General features: G+C 41.5%; 1 pseudogene; it reads right to left on the minus strand.

The window, feature by feature from the left end:
* Positions 1–3054: 3054 nt before the first annotated feature.
* The window catches only part of LOC139530956 (transcription intermediary factor 1-alpha-like), a 31163-nt pseudogene continuing 13897 nt past the window's right edge, over positions 3055–20320 (minus strand).

Consider the following 20320-nt stretch of genomic DNA (forward strand, 5'->3'; position numbering starts at 1 on the left):
AGTTGGAACACAGGACCAGTGTACAGCTATGACCTTATAAGGGTGTCCTGTGATGAGGACTAGACTCAAACCTAAGCCCCAGGAAGATCTGAGGGCTACCCTTTCTCCAAACTGTCCACACCACTTTCTCACACACACACACACACACACACACACACACACACACACACACACACACACACACACACACACACACACACACACACACACACACACACACACACACACACACACACACACACACACACACACACACACACACACACACACACACACACACACACCCTGCAGTCCTTTTGAAGCACAACCCGACTTGTCTTGTCCTCTCTATGTCACCCAGCAGTGGGCCACTAACATGTACTGTACTGTATCTGGGCCTGACCTTTGGGGCCCCATGCCATAATTCATTACTACGGTATAACACTTACAGAGGATGAGCTGTTATCCCTTTATTAAACTATTAAAACTTAAATAGACCCATTCATCACCAATTATTACATTTCTTTCACCCCATTAAACAAAAAACGTGCCTTACGGTAAATGCTGCCTGTATCCCACGTTTAACCCATAAGAATCATGAAGTAAGATGAAGATATTAGACATACATTAATTGACCCTGTAAACAAGTATTTCTTATGAATAAAACATTTTGGTTTTCAGAAGTAGCTATGGTATGAAGTCACAAGAAAACGGCAAATGAGAGGTCATTTGGGAATACATGAGAAATAAAAGACATATTGTTGAATCTTGATATGCCTGGCTTAAATTAGGTCAAATGAATGAACAATATCAATGATTCTCGTAAGTATTTATATAAACTGCATAAAAATCACGACAACAATGTAAAATCGAAATAAATAAATGATATTGAATGGCTCATTGACAATTGACATAACAATAACTTCACATCAGGAGTTTGAGTTCTCTGATAAATGTAAAAAGTGTGAGAATGTTTTAACTGCATCTATATTTATTTATGCATTTATCTGGTATTCTCTTAATCATTTTACATAGTGCTGGCATAGTTGATATCTTTGCCATGATCTCTCTCTTTCAAATGAGTATTTTTGTGATGTTATTAAGCTGAGAGTAGGAGAATAAAAGGGAATAAGTGAACCAGCTGTGCACTGTATGTTACACAGCAAATTAGCCAGTTTTACCTAGTGCTGATTTTTCAGTGTAATATTTATAGTGTTGATTCAGGAGTTACATTAACTTAACACTCATAGATGGACCTATTGCACTCGTTACTGAGATGGTTGTTCCAGTTTGGATTATTTAGGTAGCCTCACTAATCAATCTTCCCTACCATGGCAGTCATTTTGAATGCAGGTTGCAGGTGATTAAAAGTTCCAATTGTTGGATATTCTCACTCTGGCTGGACTCCAATTGGAATTACACCTCACTTTGCAAGCCAGCATAATGTGACTTGCAGTCCTAATGTAGCCTTTCAACCAGAAATGTCTTAACACCACTGTGTATTCCAAAATATAACCAGTCCCTCAAAGAAAGGCCTTATGATATGCACTGAGTGTACAAAACATTAAGGACACCTTCTTAATATTGAGTTGGACAATTCTTGATACAGACAGTTCTTGAAACTGTTGAGCGTGAAAACCCAGCAGTGTTGCAGTCCTTGACACAAATTGGTGCGCTTGGCACCTACTACCATACCCCGTTCAAAGGCACTTAAATATTTTGTCTTGCCCATTCACCCTCGGAATGGCACACATACACAATCCATGTCTCAATTGTCTCAAGGCTTAAAAATCCTTAATTAACCTCTCTCCTCCCCTTCATCTACACTGATTGAAGTGACATCACCTGGTCAGTCTACAGTATGTCATGCAATAAGCATGTGTCCTTAATGTATTGTCATAAAAATAGTATTTTTAAATGTTAATAAGGCTGGTGGAAGCGTTCATAGAGGGTTCTAGAAAGAACCTTTCAAAGTTAAAAGGGTTCTTGGTATAGCCCTTAATAGAGGGATCCATGAAGAACCCTACATAAAGGGTTCTACCTATGGGGACAAACTGAAGAACCCTAGCTGGTTCTACTTAGCACCTTTTTTTCTAAGAGTGTACCGTAGGCCTGAACAAATAGACCTTGCACAGCTGACAAGTTTATAAAACTAATACCTCATGCAGTCTTGCAATAAAAACATAAATATCTTAGATTTTCTCAGGCTGGTTTGATTCCTTTGACCTGTTTTCACTTTACTGGCTTAAACTGGATTAACATTGTCACTGTTTTTACTCCCCAGAAGATACACAAACCCTGTTACAAGAACCAGATCCACACAGGCTGCTGGATTATCTAACACTTTCTGTTTCTTTGTTTTCATTTGATACTCAGGGTCTTTAGTCAAAGCTACAGTGTATTACTACATAATTCATGTAAACCAGTCTAATCCAGTAGCGTCCGGGTATAGTAGGAGGAATTCGTTTTGGTACCCTGCTTCACAGTTCTATTGTGGAAAACTATTCAATCACAGAACATGGACAGAGTATTTTAGCACATCTAACAAAATCTGACTTTCTCGTAGGATGAAATTAATTACTAGTATAGGCTAGTACTGGGAGTGTTTTTGACGGACCCTTTGGTGAGTTTAGCGGAGCAGGAGTAGGAAAATACACATCCTGGGTCTCAGAGCATCTGCTCTAACACTTTGCATGATGGGAGCATCCCTCATCATGGACTGTGTGAGGGGGAGGGGAGATCGGAAGGGTCACAGGACTGATGACCTCAGACTTGACCTCTGGAAACATTCATTTAGGGCATAGGCTCTTTAGCTGCTCCTCAAAAGAACCTTTCCTGGTTTCTCCCTGCAGTGGCAAACTCAGTGTCAGCCTGACACGGGAGAGACGAGAGGACAGATGTATGTCTTTTTTTAACATAGTTGAATGCATTGACTGTAAGTCACTCTGGATAAGAGCATCTGCTAAGACTAAAATGTAAAAGACAGAAACACTGTAAAACAGTTTGTCCACACACAATAACAGAGCAATTTGCATGTTCGTGTAACCTTAGGCAAGAGGACTTTTCTGGGGCAAGTTAGTGCTGTATGTCTATCTGAGTGAATTCTGCACAGTTCCTGAAGATGAGTCGGATGTCTGAGACTAACTCAGCGGGGCTCTTGTAGCAGGGGCTCTGCCTGGACTCCAGCTTGCTCTTCACAATGGACAGATTTATAGGCGTCTTTATGGTCTCCTGATTCTCTGGCATTATCTACAGCAAAATACAGAGGTTATCACGATTTGAAAAACAACAAAAAGTGTTTCTCTCAAATGTTTCTCATCATACACTGCAAAACCAAGTGTTTAGGATCTGATCACATAACTAAACACTTTTCTGCAACACTTTTTAAACAAGTCAAGGCATTTGGAATTTAAATGAAAACATGTCACAGTGCTTAGATTGTAAACACCAGAACATGTTTATTCAGCACAAGGTGTTAAGGTTTTAAACACTAAAACCTGGGGGTGCTGTTTTAACACTGTAGGGTGTACAGCTGTATTTGCATATTTCACAGCATGCCTTTCGAGTGAATGTGAGAGATTCCCACACGACTGTTTGTTATTCACAAAGACATGGTTGTTGCATTCAACAACTTATATTCCTGAAGAATTCACCAAGTGACTGCCTAAGTGAATGTGTTCAATTAAAAGTAAACCCTTTATGACCACATATTATACCTTTCATAAGGCATTTGGTTAGCCTCAACGGTGTGGTCGGAAAATCCTGGCTCATGGGTCATATCAGACCTGCAAGTCACAATATGCTGGTTTGTGAAGTGATTTGCATTTATTATGGATACACATTAGCTGCTGCTACTCAGCAGCTACTCTTCCTGGGGTCCAGCAAAATTGATTAGTAGTAATTCCCATCGGAATCTAGCCAGAGGGAGGATATCCAAGAATTCACATTTTATCACCAACATCTTGCACTACTATGGTGAAGGTTTTAAAGGTCACAAACAGGCAAAATCATGTTTATCATGAAATTGGAAGGAAACCAGGTTAAGGTATGATGACCAAAGTATGAACATTTACTGTTGCTTCTACATTGATGAAGTTTGATCATAAAGTTACTGGTCCCTACCCCGATGTCAAACATTTAGATTCATTATTAATGGGTCAAGGTGTATCACCTTAACTCTCATTTTAATGCACCAATGGTAACATGATATTATCTTAGGGCCAGATTGCAATTTACTGGGGGGAGGGTCCAAAACAGGGCAGGGTTCTCAAACTTTTTATTTTGCATTTACTTTGCTTTGTGCTTTTTTGGGGGGGGCACAGGGTAGGGTAATGCGCTTTCTTTCCGGGTTAACATTTGCTCTTTTGCAGGTTTTACTATGTATTTTCTTCCATCCTAGCCACATGTCCACATCTGCTTGCATGCTCCCCCCTCTATATCAAGGTGTTTTGGTACTTCCTTTATGCACTACGCTTTTCCATGTGCTAACGTCTTACTATACCACAGGTCAGTATAGTCTAACAGTATAAAGGCACAGTAGCTGGCTGTATTTTTACAGCCCCCGATGTCACAGGATGGCCAAAAGATAATCAAGGACATCAACCACCCAAGCCACGGTCTGTTCACCCGCTATCATCCAGAAGGGAAGTCAGTACAGATGCATCAAAGCTGGGACCGAGAGACTGAAAAACAGCTTCTATCTCAAGGCCATCAGACTGTTAAATAACTATCACTAGCCAGCCTCCACCCAGCACCCTGCTCTGAACTTAGTCACTGTCACTAGCTGGCTACCACCCAGTTACTCAACCCTGCACCTTAGAGGCTGCTGCCCTATGTACATAGACATGGAATCACTGGTCATTTTAATAATGGAACACTGGTCACTTTAATAATGTTTACATATTGTTTTACTCATTTCATATGTATATAAGGAAGGTAGCCGGGGTGGCAGGTAGCCTAGTGGTTAGAGTGTTGGACTTGTAACCGAAAGGTTGCAAGATCGAATCCCCGAGCTGACAAGATAAATCTGTAATTCCCACCCCTGAACAAGGCAGTTAACGCACTATCCCTAGGCTGTCATTGAAAATAAGAATGTGTTCTTAACTGACTTGCCTAGTAAAATAAAAAATACTGCATTCTAATCAATGACATCCTATTCAGCTATTGCTATGTGTATATATACATTCTATCCTATGTGTTCTACAGATATTCTGCCCATCATATATATACACACAAACAGGGTATGCAGACTCCTTGAAATTCGTTACATTACAGCTTTATTCTAAAATTGACAAAATTGTTTTTCTTCCCTCATCAATCTACACACAATACCTAATAATGACAAATCAAAAACAGGTTTTAGAAATTTTAGCAAATATATTCAAATTTAAACAAAAATAATACATTGACATAAGTTCAGACCCTTTAATTACAGTGCCTTGCAAAATTATTCATCCCCCTTGGCGTTTTTCCTATTTTGTTGCATTACAACCTGTAATTTAAATGGATTTTTATTTGGTTTTCATGTAATGGACATACACAAAATAGTCCAAAATGGTGAAGGGAAATGAAAATTACATGTTTGAAAAAATTCTAAAATTCTAAAAAAATTGAAAAGTAGTGTGCATATATATTCACCCCCTTTGCTATGAAGCCCCTAAATAAGATCTGATGCAACCAATTACCTTCAGAAGTCACATAATTAGTTAAATAAAATCCACCTGTGTGCAATCTAAGTGTCACATGATGTCACATGATCCCAGTATATATATACACACCTGTTCTGAAAGGCCCCACACCACAAAGATCAAGGATCTCTCCAAACAGGTCAGGGACGAAGTACACATCAGGGTTAGGTTCTAAAAATATATCAGAAACTTTGAACATCCCACAGAGCACCAGTAAATCCATTATAAAAAAATGTAAAGAATATGGCACCACAACAAACCTGCCAAGAGAGGGCCGCTCACCAAAACTCACGGACCAGGCAAGGAGGACATTAATCAGAGAGGAAACAAAGAGACCAAAGATAACCCTGAAGGAGCTGCGAAGCTCCACAGTGGATATTGGAGTATCTGTCCATAGGACCACTTTAAGACATACACTCCAGAGCTGGGCTTTACCTAAGAGTGGCCAGAAAAAAGCCATTGCTTAAAAAAAAAAAAAGCAAACACGTTTGGTGTTTGCCATAAGGCATGTGGGAGACTCCCCAAACATTTGGAAGAAGGTACTCTGGTCAGATGAGACAAAAATTTAACTTTTTGGCCATCAAGGAAAACGCTATGTCTGGTGCAAACCCAAAACCTCTCATCACCGCGAGAACACCATCCCCACAGTGAAGCACGGTGGTGGCAGCACCATGCTGTGGGGATGTTTTTCATCTGCAGGGACTGGGAAACTGATCAGAATTGAAGGAATGATGGATGGCGCTAAATACAGGGAAATTCTTGAGGGAAACCTGTTCCAGTCTTCCAGAGATTTGAGACTGTGACGAAGATTCACCTGACCCTAAGAATACTGCTAAAGCAACACTCGAGTGGTTTAAGGGGAAACATTTAAATGTCTTGGAATGGCCTAGTCAAAGCCCATACCTCAATCCAATTGAGAATCTGTGGTATGACTTAAAGATTGCGGAACCCATCCAATTTGAAGGAGTTGGAGGAGTTTTGCCTTGAAGATTGGGCAAAAATCCCAGTGGCTAGATGTGCCAAGCTTATAGAGACATACCCCAAGAGACTTGCAGCTGTAATTGCTGAGAAAGGTGGCTCTACAAAGTATTGACTTTGGGGGGGGATGAATAGTTATGCACGCTTTTTGTCTTTTGTCTTATTTCTTGTTTGTTTCACAATAAAAAAGAATTTGCATCTTCAAAGTGGTAGGCATGTTGTGTAAATCAAATGACACAAACCCCCCAAAAATCTATTTTAAATCCATGTTGCAAAGCAAAAAAAGGAAAAATGCCAAGGGGGGTGAATACTTTCGAGAGCCACTGTAGTACTTTGTTGAGGCACCTTTGGCAGCAATTACAGCCTCAAATCTTTTTGGGGGAGTTTCTCCCATTATTCTCTGTAGATCCTCTCAAGCTCTGTCAGGTTGGATGGGGAGCGCTGCTGCACAGCTATTTTTAGGTCTCTCCAGAAATGTTCGATCGAGTTCAAGTCCGGCCTCTGGCTCGGCCACTCAAGGACATTCAGAGACTTGTCCCAAATCCACTCCTGCGTTGTCTTGGCTGTGTGCGTAGGGTCGTTGTCCTGTTGTAAGGTGAACCTTTGCCCCAGTCTGAGGTTCTGAGCGCACTGGAGCAGGTTTTTAATCAAGGATCTCTGTACTTTGCTCTGTTCATCTTTGCCTCAATCCTGACTAGTCTTTAAGTCCCTGCCACTGAAAAACATCCCCACAGCATGACGCTGCCATCATGCTTCACCGTAGGGATGTTGCCAGGTTTCCTCCAGACGTGATGCTTGGCATTCAGGCCAAATAGTTCAATCTTGGTTTCATAAGACCAGAGAACCTTGTCATGTGCCTTTTTACTGAGGAGATGCTTCCTTCGGACCACTCTACCATAAAGGCCTGATTGGTGGAGTGCTGCAGAGATGGTTGTCCTTCTGGAAGGTTTTCCCATCTCCACAGAGCTCTGTCAGCTCTAGGAAGAGTCTTGGTGGTTCCAAAGTTCTTCCATTTAGGAATGATGGAGGCCACTGTGTTCTCGGGGACCTTCAATGTGGCAGAAATGTGTTGTAACCCTTCCCCAGATCTGTGCCTCGACAAAATCCTGTCTCAGAGCTCTACAGACTATTCCTTCAACCTCACGGCTTGGTTATTTTCTATGACATGCACTGTCAACTGTGGGACCTTATATAGACAGGTGTGTGCCTTTCCAAATCATGTCCAATCAACTGAATTTACCACAGGTGGACTCCAATCAAGATGTAAAAACACTACACCCGGAATAACATCTGCTAAATATGTGTATATGACATATTATATTTGATTAGATACTGAACTCGCTGTCTGCTTCAGACCATCATTCTTCCAAGTCGTCCTACAATAATGTGGCCACATTCAGCATGCTCCCTCCAGGCAGGCCCAGTTATTCAGGAAAGTTAAAGTCTTGCTCCAATCCAAGCGGCTATTCCTTGTGCACCTAGAACCTAACGCTTCATTATAGCCTAAATATTTTTCATTCAACTTCTTTTTTTAAAAGTATTACCTTTCATATGTGGCATAAACACAACCAGTCATAATGTTTTAATCTGATTAGGCTACTTCAAAAGTCTCCTGTAGGCGTGCACACGAGTCCAAAATATAACTCCAGCATCCTCAAATGGCTTGACATTAACCAGGTTTCCATTTATGCAGTAAAGTAGCCTACATGCACTGTAAACCCGAACAGTATTATTCAATCATTTGATTAAGTTCTGTAAACATAATATATGTCAAAACATTGTAGTAACAACTTTTTTAGGTTCCAATAACATGCACCTAACTCGCTTTTGATTTCGTGAGACTGGGATTTATTTATTCTGATTAAATGTATCGGACAGTTTGTGTAAACAAGACTTCTGATGACAGATGTGTGCCAGTCAATATATCAAGTTTGACCTTGATTACGTCTGACATCATATACGTCCATGTTCAAAGGCACACATGTGGCATTTCAAAATCATGTGTGTATGATATATATATAAATACATATTTTTTTATATATTTATTTAATCGGCCGATTAATCGGTATCGGCTTTTTTTGTCCTCCAATAATCGGTATCGGTATCAGCGTTGAAAAATCATAATCGGTCGACCTCTAGTTTTGATCCACACCTTTTTCATATGACGACCGTTACACCAGGAGAGGAAGGTCCAGGCGGTTCGTGACTGGCCCATTCTCCACACCGAGACACAAGTCAAGTCCTTCCTGGGGCTGGCGGGATACTATAGCTGGTTTATCCCCAACTTTGCGGCTATAGCCTCCCAGGAAGCCCTGTTCTCCTATCTGACTCTCGTGACTCCCGATTTCCATATACCAATGCTGGTGCAGACGGATGCCTGAGATACGTACACGTTTCATGTACACGATGGGGAGGAACACCCCATCATGCACATAAGCCGGAAGTTGATACCACAAGGAAATAAGTACTCGATTGTCGAGAAAGAGTGTCTAGCAGTGAAGTGGGCGCTAGACACTCTTAAATATTACCTGTTGGGCACCCACTTCACCCTGTCACAGACCAATGATCAGAGTCACCAGGTCGTTCTTGTCACTTCAACACTTATCTTTTTCTGTTGTGCACAGTTCAGGGGCAAAGCATGGGAACGCGATGCCCTATCGAGAAGGGAGACATACATCGCACTGACGACCGCCCCCTCCCCAACAGAGCTAAGGGGGGGGGGGGGGGGGGTGTACTGCGGACAAGCCACCAAGGGGAGACTCGTCAAGGCCTGGTGACAGAGCATACATCACACGGTGGTGGCTCCCTCTGCTGAACATGCAAGGTCTCGACAGGTCCTCCGCCAGGACTAATTGGGGCTGATTGAGGCTGGTGAGTAATCAAGGGGTTGATTGCTCACCAGCCGTACAGGGCCCATAAAGCTGCCAGGAGGGCAGCACACGGAGGGGTTGGAGGTAGTGAGAGGATGCAACCGGACAGACGGCCCAGACGAATTGCTAGAACTGAGGGGATCGGTTTTCTACCCCAGAGGAGACACCATTCCCCGGAGCCCAGAAGGCAGTAACCCGGAAGATAACTTTTTTTCTTTATTGTTATAAATAAACACTCTTGAAACTGAGGTATCACACTGTCTGTGTCTGATCTGTGTAAAGGTCTTGATCAAACCCCCCTGGTCTGCCACAGTACATTCAAGCAACCTTTCTTTGAATCTGTACTCTTCAGTCACTTTAGGGGACATTTAAAGAAGCATGAGATGGTGGCATGCCCATTTAATAGTTGTGATTACCGCACAAATGTGTACTCGTCATCTAATTCACACAACAGTAGGACACACCAAGTGAGTGTTGGGTCAGATTTTAGTAATGACATTGTCTACAAACTGACAAACTGCCACTAGCTCAGATGACTTATACGAAGAATATACCAGCCAGAGCACAGAAACAGATGATGCTTCAGGCAATGATGACACTGGTGAATTGAGGAATCAGCTGAAACAAAATTTAGCTTTTTTATTTTTTTAAATGCAGTTTTATATTGATGATCTAGAAACCGCTAACCCACTTGACACATCCAGAAAAATTCCCAAACTATCAGCAGTATACTGTGTCCTAGCCAATCTACCCAGTAAATATTGAACAGCCTTACACACTATACAGCTTGCCATACTGTGTAAAGTGACAGACCTCCAAAAGTATAGTTGCGCTGCTGTACTTGTACCATTATTACATGACATTCGTTCTCTTGAACAAGATGGCGTTTTCATTGAATCCATTGGTCAGAATGTCAAGGGAACCCTCTTTTGTATTTCGGCTGACAATCTTGCTGCCCATGGACTGGGAGGGTTTCTAGAGTCTTATATACTTTGTTTGTAGATTCTGTATGGCCAGCAACAAACAGTTTCAGTCCAATGAAGTCAGAGAAGGAGAGTTTAGCCTGAGAACTAAAGCCAACCATGACATTAATGTACAAAATGTTATGCAAAGTGTTACTCTGAGCAGTCAGTTTGGTGTGAAAGCAGATTGTGTGCTGCGTGAGTCACTGCAGTATTTCCAATTTATCACTTTTCCACCAGATCTTTTGTGCTTGTTGAGCTGTCTCTTTGCCTTAAAGAGATGATTTGCCTTAAGTACTTTACTTTCGATTATTTAAACAGGAAAATAGCAGTGTTCTCATATCAGCACACAGACAAAGTTGATAGACCACAGCCCATTCCCAAGACATTCACATCTAAAGGGACAATAGGGAGTAATGGACATGAGAATGCCACTCTACTCAGAATACTTCCATTGTTAGTGGGCAGTGAAGTCCCAGAGGTTGATGGTTCATGGGCAGTTTTGATGGACTTGAAAGAAGTGGTAGAATTGGTATTGTGTCCAGCATTTATAGATGAGACCATTGAGTATTTGCAGTGTAAAATTAATGACCACAGACAGTGGAGGTAAGCCTTCTAAGGTCTTCGAAAGCCAAGTTAACAAACAGATCACCGACAATTTCGAATCCCACCGTACCTTCTCAGCTACGCAATCTGGTTTCCGAGGTGGTCATAGGTGCACCTCAGCCACGCTCAAGGTCCTAAACGATATCATAACCGCCATCGATAAGAGACAATACTGTGCAGCTGTATTCATCGACCTGGCCAAGGCTTTTGACTCTGTCAATCATCACATTCTTATCGGCAGACTCAACAGCCTTGGTTTCTCAAATGACTGCCTCGCCTGGTTCACCAACTACTTCTCAGACAGAGTTCAGTCTGTCAAATCGGAGGGCCTGTTGTCCGGACCTCTGGCAGTCTCTATGGGGGTGCCAAAGGGTTCAATCCTTGGGCCGACTCTTTTCTCTGTCCTGGCCCTTCTTTGGACACTGTGTAAACTAACCTCCAGACGAGCTTCAATGCCATACAACTCTCCTTCCGTGGCCTCCAACTGCTCTTAAATGCAAGTAAAACTAAATGTAAGCTCTTCAACCGATCGCTGCCCACACCTGCCCGCCCGTCCAGCATCACCGCTCTGGACGGTTCTGACTTAGAATATGTGGACAACTACAAATACCGAGGTGTTTGGTTAGACTGTAAACTCTCCTTCCAGACTCACATTAAGCATCTCCAATACAAAATAAAATCTAGAATCGGCTTTCTATTTCGCATCAACGCATACTTCACTCATGCTGCCAAACATACCCTCGTAAAACTGACCATCCAGCAAATTGGATGCAGTCTATCACAGTGCCATCCGTTTTGTCACCAAAGCCCCTTATACTACCCACCACTGCGACCTGTATGCTCTCGTTGGCTGGCCCTCGCTTCATATTCGTCGCCAAACTCACTGGCTCCAGGTCATCTATAAGTCTTTGCTAGGTAAAGCCCCGCCTTATCTCAGCTCACTGGTCACCATAGCAGCACCCACCAGTAGCACGCGCTCCAGCAGGTATATTTCACTGGTCACCCCCAAAGCCAATTCTTCCTTCAGCCGCCTTTCCTTCCAGTTCTCCGCTGCCAATGACTGGAACGAACTGCAAAAATCACTGAATCTGGAGACTCATATCTCCCTCACTAGCTTTAAGCACCAGCTGTCAGAGCAGCTCACAGATCACTGCACCTGTACATAGTCCATCTGTAAATAGCCCATCTGTAAATAACCCATCCAACTACCTCATCTCCAAACTGTTATTTTAATTATTTTGCTCCTTTGCACCCTAGTATCTCTACTTGCACATTCATCACTCCAGAGTTTAATTGCTATATTGTAATTATTTCACCACTAGTGCCTATTTATTACCTTACCTCCCTTATCCTACCTCAGTTGCACACACTGTATATAGACTTTTTCTATTGTATTATCGACTGTATGTTTGTTTATTCCATGTGTAACTCTGTGTTGTTGTTTGTGTCGCACTGCTTTGCTTTATCTTGGCCAGGTCGCAGTTGTAAATGAGAACTTGTTCTCAACTAGCCTACCTGGTTAAATAAAGGTGAAAAATTTAAAATTTAAAATTCTTAAAGAGTTCTTCCATGAGTATAGACTTCGCCCTAAATATCACTATGTCGAGCACTATCCCAACCTTATTAAGTCTTTTGGGCACTTGGTGCACCTCTGGACCATGCGGTTTGAGGGCAAACATTGTTTCTTCAAAAGGGTTGTACGCGGCACACAGAATTTTAAGAACATTTTGAAAGACATTGGCAACCAGACACCAGTACACGATGGCTTATCATTTTGCTTAAATTCATTTTTTACACCACTGACCCAAACATCTAATGTTAACTCTATCCTAGTTTCAACGCTACCAGAAGTAGCTCAAGTACACATTGCGGGACAGATGACTAGCAACAGTCTAAACTACATCGAATGTCACTATTAATGGCAAAGACAATGCCTCTGGCATGTTTTCTTCGGTTGGAGTCAGTGGGGGGCTTCCTTAGTTCTGCAAAATGGCTCAGATATATTTTCTCTGCAGTCACTGAGTCATGGTACAGTGGGGCAAAAAAGTATTTAGTCAGCCACCAATTGTGCAAGTTCTCCCACTTAAAAAGATGAGAGAGGCCTGTAATTTTCATCATAGGTACACTTCAACTATGACAGACAAAATGAGAAAAGAAAATCCAGAAAATCACATTGTAGGATTTTTAATGAATTTATTTGCAAATTATGGTGGAAAATAAGTATTTGGTCAATAACAAAAGTTTATCTCAATACTTTGTTATATACCCTTTGTTGGCAATGACAGAGGTCAAACGTTTTCTGTAAGTCTTCACAAGGTTTTCACATACTGTTGCTGGTATTTTGGCCCATTCCTCCATGCAGATCTCCTCTAGAGCAATGATGTTTTGGGGCTGTTGCTGGGCAACACGGACTTTCAACTCCCTCCAAAGATTTTCTATGGGGTTGAGATCTGGAGACTGGCTAGGCCACTCCAGGACCTTGAAATGCTTCTTACGAAGCCACTCCTTCGTTACCCGGGCGGTGTGTTTGGGATCATTGTCATGCTGAAAGACCCAGCCACGTTTCATCTTCAATGCCCTTGCTGATGGTAGGCTTTGTTACTTTGGTCCCAGCTCTCTGCAGGTCATTCACTAGGTCCCCCCGTGTGGTTCTGGGATTTTTGCTCACCGTTCTTGTGATAATTTTGACCCCACGGGGTGAGATCTTGCGTGGAGCCCCAGATCGAGGGAGATTATCAGTGGTCTTGTATGTCTTCCATTTCCTAATAATTGCTCCCACAGTTGATTTCTTCAAACCAAGCTGCTTACCTATTGCAGATTCAGTCTTCCCAGCCTGGTGTAGGTCTACAATTTTGTTTCTGGTGTCCTTTGACAGCTCTTTGGTCTTGGCCATAGTGGAGTTTGGAGTGTGACTGTTTGAGGTTGTGGACAGGTGTCTTTTATACTGATAACAAGTTCAAACAGGTGCCATTAATACAGGTAACGAGTGGAGGACAGAGGAGCCTCTTAAAGAAAAAGTTACAGGTCTGTGAGTGCCAGAAATCGTGCTTGTTTGTAGGTGACCAAATACTTATTTTCCACCATAATTTGCATATAAATTCATTAAAAATCCTACAATGTGATTTTCTGGATTTTTTTTTCTCATTTTGTCTGTCATAGTTGAAGTGTACCTATGATGAACATTACAGGCCTCTCTTGTCTTTTTAAGTGGGAGAACCTGCACAATTGGTGGCTGACTAAATACTTTTTTGCCCCACTGTATGTAGAACATCTTTGTTCCTACTGTAAAGGGTTGCGTCAATCGAATCTGGTATCAGGATAAAATGTGATTCAGAATCACCGAATATACTTTAATTATATTTATTTAACACAAGTGATAAATGGTAAATGCAATTTTCGTATATACGGGTTCACTGTATCACCACGCAGGGTAAAGCAGAGAACTGACTGAAATAGTACAGACATCTTCTTTTATACTGTGACAGAGGTAGTTCCAACTTTAGAGTTGGCCTGTCACAGTAGAGGCTTAGCGTGGTTTAAACTTGCTAGCCTATCGGTGGTGCCCAGGCTGGTCCCAGCCCCACAGCACTCAGGATTCAGATGTCCAGAATGGTGTTTGTGAAGATTGAGCTGAGTTGTCGGTTTCTACACATTCCTCAGTTCCTGTTTTCTTGTTATTCAGCATTTTTCCTACACATTCCTCAGTTCCTGTTTTCTTGTTATTCAGCATTTTTCCATCTTGTCTCAACCTTGTGGTTTGCACAGTCGACACCCTAGATTAACAACAGCTTTTCTGCAGTCACGCTATGTTTTGTGATTAACATGTCCTATTTCTATAAGGCATATATTTTTGTTAAAAAGAGAACAAAACCATCCTTCACACTACGAGCTATCATCTACACAAGTTAGTCTGTCTGTCCAATTGCAATCTGAGCTCAATGACACTGTCACCTTTTTTGCATAAATCATTGATGGCCAGCTGCTGTTGACACCAAGAGGTTCGTTCGAGTGAGACAGAGTTGAATATGTTATAGTGAGTCATTATTTTTTGAATGACGCCATTATGTACCTAGTGTTAACATTTGTATTGTTTTGATATTCCAAGTGCAACCTCTCAATGTTGTATTCTTCCTCAGCAATGGCAGCTGAAGCTCCTCAAGCCATGATACTTAGTGTTGTTGATGCTAACCATACAAGGAATAGAAACCTCAGCCTCCATCCAGCATCTGTTGATGACCTGATAAATATTTTGAAGGCCAAGTTCGAGTTTGACTACGACTTCCGCTTGCAGTATGAAGACACTGACTTTGATGGACAACTTACCTGCTTGATGGACATTGAGGAGTTGCCACAAAAGACAACAGTGCACCTTTTGGTGAAAGAAGGATATAGAAGTTCTACAGCTGACACAGAAATAGTTTCAGATTTGTCTTCCCCAGGGCTCCTCGGTAGGTGGCCGCCAGACGTTTGCCCCGTACCTACTTTTGCATTAGAGGTAGAGTTGAAGCTTAGAGAAGGAAATGCTGCCTTTGAATGGAAAATATCTTTGGTTGACCAAAAACATGTCATCTTAGAGAAAGTTGCTACTACTGTGTATAGTTTCAAGGCTTACCCAAATGACAGAGATAGGAAAGGCAGCTGAAGCTCTTGTTACGAAACACCCCTGTCGGAAAGAGGCAGGATCTGACACTGGGTGGAATGGATGGAAAAACAGCTTCAAATTCAAGATTCAAGATAGTCACCAACACTCCACCTGTAAAGGAGTTCCTTGATCTCTGGTCTGTTCTGCGCATGGAGTCGCAGGTAAAATTCCAACGCTGTTTTTACACAAATTTGACCTGCTTTAATATATTAGTTATACTGAATTAAATGATGATACTGTTTTCAGAACTTGTAATAGCTTCTAAATACTGTCATTTGTTGTCTGTCTATTCCAAATGTAGGTGTATGCAGATTTCCAGCAAATTACAAACAAGAACCTGACAAACATCTTCGATGCTGAGATTTACCGTCACACCCCTCGGTTGATGACCTTGTATAGACAGAGGGCATCGAAGACTGGAAGAACTACTGACGCTTTGGTTGACATTCTGAGGTGCCATGATCTACAGGTAAGACAGCGGAGCACTGCACATTGCAATGGAATCAGATCTTGGTCTAATGCAAATATCAACTACTTACTATTAAACCTTGAGGGGAGATTTCCCAGACACAGATTAAGCCTAGTCCTGGACTAAAATCATTTTATATGGAGATTCTCCATTGAGCTTGCTTTTTAGTCCAGGACTAGGCTTAATAAGTATTTAAAAAGGCACCTGAGAGGTGCAGTTAACTCTAATGAACTTATCCTATGCAGTAGAGGTAACTCTGGGTCTTCCTTTCCTGTTGAGGTCCTCATGAGAGCCAGTTTCATCATAGAGCTTGATGTTTTTTGTGACTGCACTTAAAGAATCTTTCAAAGTTCATGAAATTTTCCAGGTTGACTGACCTTCATTAAAGGGCTCCCGAGTGGCGCAGCAGTTTAAGGCACTGCATCTCAGTGCTAGAGGTGTCACTACAGACCCTGGTTCAATCCCAGGCTGAATCACAACCGGCTGTGATCAGGAGTTCCATAGGGCGGCGTACAATTGGCCCAGCGTCGTCCGGATTAAGGAAGGGTTTGGCCAGGTTAGGCCATCATTGTGAAATAAGAATTTGTTCTTAACTGACTTGCCTAGTTAAATAAATAAATAAATAAAACATGTCTTAATTAACTACAGTCCATTATTTCTTTATTTGAACTGTTCTTGCCATAATATGGACTTAGCCCTATTTGGTAAAATACCATCTTCTGTGTACCACCCCTATCTTGTCACAACACAACTGATTGGCTTAAACGCGTTGAAAGGAAAGAAATTTCACAAATCAACTTTTGACAAATTGAAATGTATTCTAGGTGACTACCTCATGAAACTGGTTGAGAGAATGCCAAGTCTGCAAAGCTTTCATCAAGGCAAAGGGCGGCTACTTTAAAGAATCTCAAATATGAAATATATTTTGATTTATTTAACAGTTTTTTGGTTACTATATGATTCCATTTGTGTTATTTCATAGTTCTGATGTCTTTACTATAATTGTACGATGTAAGAACTAGTAAAAATAAATTAAAACCCTTGAATGAGTAGGTGTGTCCAAACTTTTGACTGGTACTGTACATACTCTAGATACAGACACATTACAGAGACGTACTGCCAAATTCTCTAGAAAAGACGTTGGAGGCGGCTTACGGTAGAATAATTAACATTCAATTGTCTGGAAACAGCTCTGGTGGGCATTCCTGCAGTCAGCATGCCAATTGCACGCTCCCTTAAAACTTTAGACATCTGTGGCATTGTGTTTTGTGACACATTTTAGAGTGGCCTTTTATTGTACCCCGCACAAGGTGCACCTGTGTAATGATCAGCTTCTTGATATGGCACACCTGTCAGGTAGATGTATTATCTTGTCAAAGGATAAAATACTCACAAATTTGTGCACAAACTTGAGAGAAATAAGCTATAGGATATTGCAGTTAGTACCTGTGCATGTTGTTGTCCTTGTGTTAAAGGAAGATAAACTGTATTTCTCATATGTCATATAAACAAGAATGATTGTATTGGTTCTTTAATTGTGTTGTGTACTAATATAGTAGGCAACACCAATACATAGCAGTTCTGTATGGGAGGGTAACTGGTAGGGTCTGAGGGAAGTTGGGTCTTATTGTCTGGATAAGGTTTCCAGGGTTCTTGTTCCGATATGCAGACTCTATCTAAAGATTCAATTCAACTGCTTACAATCCTTTAAAACATTGATCCTTTAAAACAAAATGTTACAAACTGATACGTGGAAACATTAAATGTAGCTACAGTGGTGCTCAAATATAACAACCGCCTTGCATGATTCACTACTTCTAAAATAAGTTGAAATTGAAAAAAAAAATACCTTGGTGTTCATAGATGTATTTGTTTGATTTATAACTGCACAGGACCACAAAAAAAGGGAAACAAACATGTTTTACATCAAAGTCAGCAATTGGCCTGGACTAAATTAATTAGGTTGGAGACAGGTGATTCTCATTTACTGTGTAAATTCTCTCACCTGCGGCGAGTTGCAGATGGGTTAAAAAAAAAAAAACATTCAACCAGCTTTGAAAAAATAGAAAACAGAACATTCTGCTCCATTGTAAAGTGAAGGGGGGCTGGTATACTTAAGTGCAAATATGTACCTGCTGCTGTTGTGAGTGAGGATAGCCAAGGCTGCCGTTGCTTGGCAGTGGTGCATTGTGGGAGAAGTCAGGCATTGGGTTGAATGCGTATCATGACACTAGGCGATACCCAAATGCAGACACAGGAGGCAGATGGTTGGAGTTTAAGATGTTTAATAAATCCAAAGAGAGACATTTGGAGACAGAGTCAGACAGAGCAATGGCATCAATGTCATGTCTCTTAAAAAAAAAAAAAAATGTCACGTACACAGATAAGCAGATGTTAAAGCAGGTGCAGCAAAATGCTTTTGTTTCTAGCTCCAGCAGTGTAGTAAATGTCTAACAGTACAATACTAATACACAAATAATCCCTAGTAAAATAGCAAAGAAAAAATAAGACACAAGAGATTAAGAATGATCAGAATGAGCAATATCAGAACGAGGAATGACAGAGTCCGGGATATCAATACGTGATGTATATAGACAGTATGGACAATACAGTGGGGCAATAAAGTATTTAGTCAGCCACCAATTGTGCAAGTTCTCCCACTTAAAAAGATGAGAGAGGCCTGTAATTTTCATCATAGGTACACTTCAACTATGACAGACAAAATGAGAAGAAAAAATCCAGAAAATCACATTGTAGGATTTTTTATGAATTTATTTGCAAATTATGGTGGAAAATAAGTATTTGGTCACCTACAAACAAGCAAGATTTCTGGCTCTCACAGACCTGTAACTTCTTCTTTAAGAGGCTCCTCTGTCCTCCATTCGTTACCTGTATTAATGGCACCTGTTTGAACTTGTTATCAGTATAAAAGACACCTGTCCACAACCTCAAACAGTCACACTCCAAACTCCACTATGGCCAAGACCAAAGAGCTGTCAAAGGACACCAGAAACAAAATTGTAGACCTACACCAGGCTGGGAAGACTGAATCTGCAATAGGTAAGCAGCTTGGTTTGAAGAAATCAACTGTGGGAGCAATTATTAGGAAATGGAAGACATACAAGACCACTGATAATCTCCCTCGATCTGGGGCTCCACGCAAGATCTCACCCCGTGGGGTCAAAATGATCACAAGAACGGTGAGCAAAAATCCCAGAACCACACGGGGGGGACCTAGTGAATGACCTGCAGAGAGCTGGGACCAAAGTAACAAAGCCTACCATCAGTAACACACTACGCCGCCAGGGACTCAAATCCTGCAGTGCCAGACGTGTCCCCGTGCTTATGCCAGGACATGTCCAGGCCCGTCTGAAGTGTGCTGGAGAGCATTTGGATGATCCAGAAGAAGATTGGGAGAATGTCATATGGTCAGATGAAACCAAAATATAACTTTTTGGTAAAAACTCAACTCGTCGTGTTTGGAGGACAAAGAATGCTGAGTTGCATCCAAAGAACACCATACCTACTGTGAAGCATGGGGTGGAAACATCATGCTTTGGGGCTGTTTTTCTGCAAAGGGACCAGGACGACTGATCCGTGTAAAGGAAAGAATGAATGGGGCCATGTATTGTGAGATTTTGAGTGAAAACCTCCTTCCATCAGCAAGGGCATTGAAGATGAAACGTGGCTGGGTCTTTCAGCATGACAATGATCCCAAACACACTGCCCGGGCAACGAAGGAGTGGCTTCGTAAGAAGCATTTCAAGGTCCTGGAGTGGCCTAGCCAGTCTCCAGATCTCAACCCCATAGAAAATCTTTGGAGGGAGTTGAAAGTCCGTGTTGCCCAGCAACAGCCCCAAAACATCACTGCTCTAGAGGAGATCCTCATGGAGGAATGGGCCAAAATACCAGCAACAGTGTGTGAAAACTTACAGAAAACGTTTGACCTCTGTCATTGCCAACAAAGGGTATATAACAAAGTATTGAGATAAGTATTTGGTCAATAACAAAAGTTTATTTTCCACCATAATTTGCAAATAAATTCATAAAAAATCCTACAATGTGATCTTCTGGATTTTTTTCTCTCATTTTGTCTGTCATAGTTGAAGTGTACCTATGGTGAAAAT

This window comes from Salvelinus alpinus, chromosome 9 (genome assembly GCF_045679555.1).
Source record: "Salvelinus alpinus chromosome 9, SLU_Salpinus.1, whole genome shotgun sequence".
In the NCBI taxonomy this organism is placed as follows: Eukaryota; Metazoa; Chordata; class Actinopteri; order Salmoniformes; family Salmonidae; genus Salvelinus; species Salvelinus alpinus.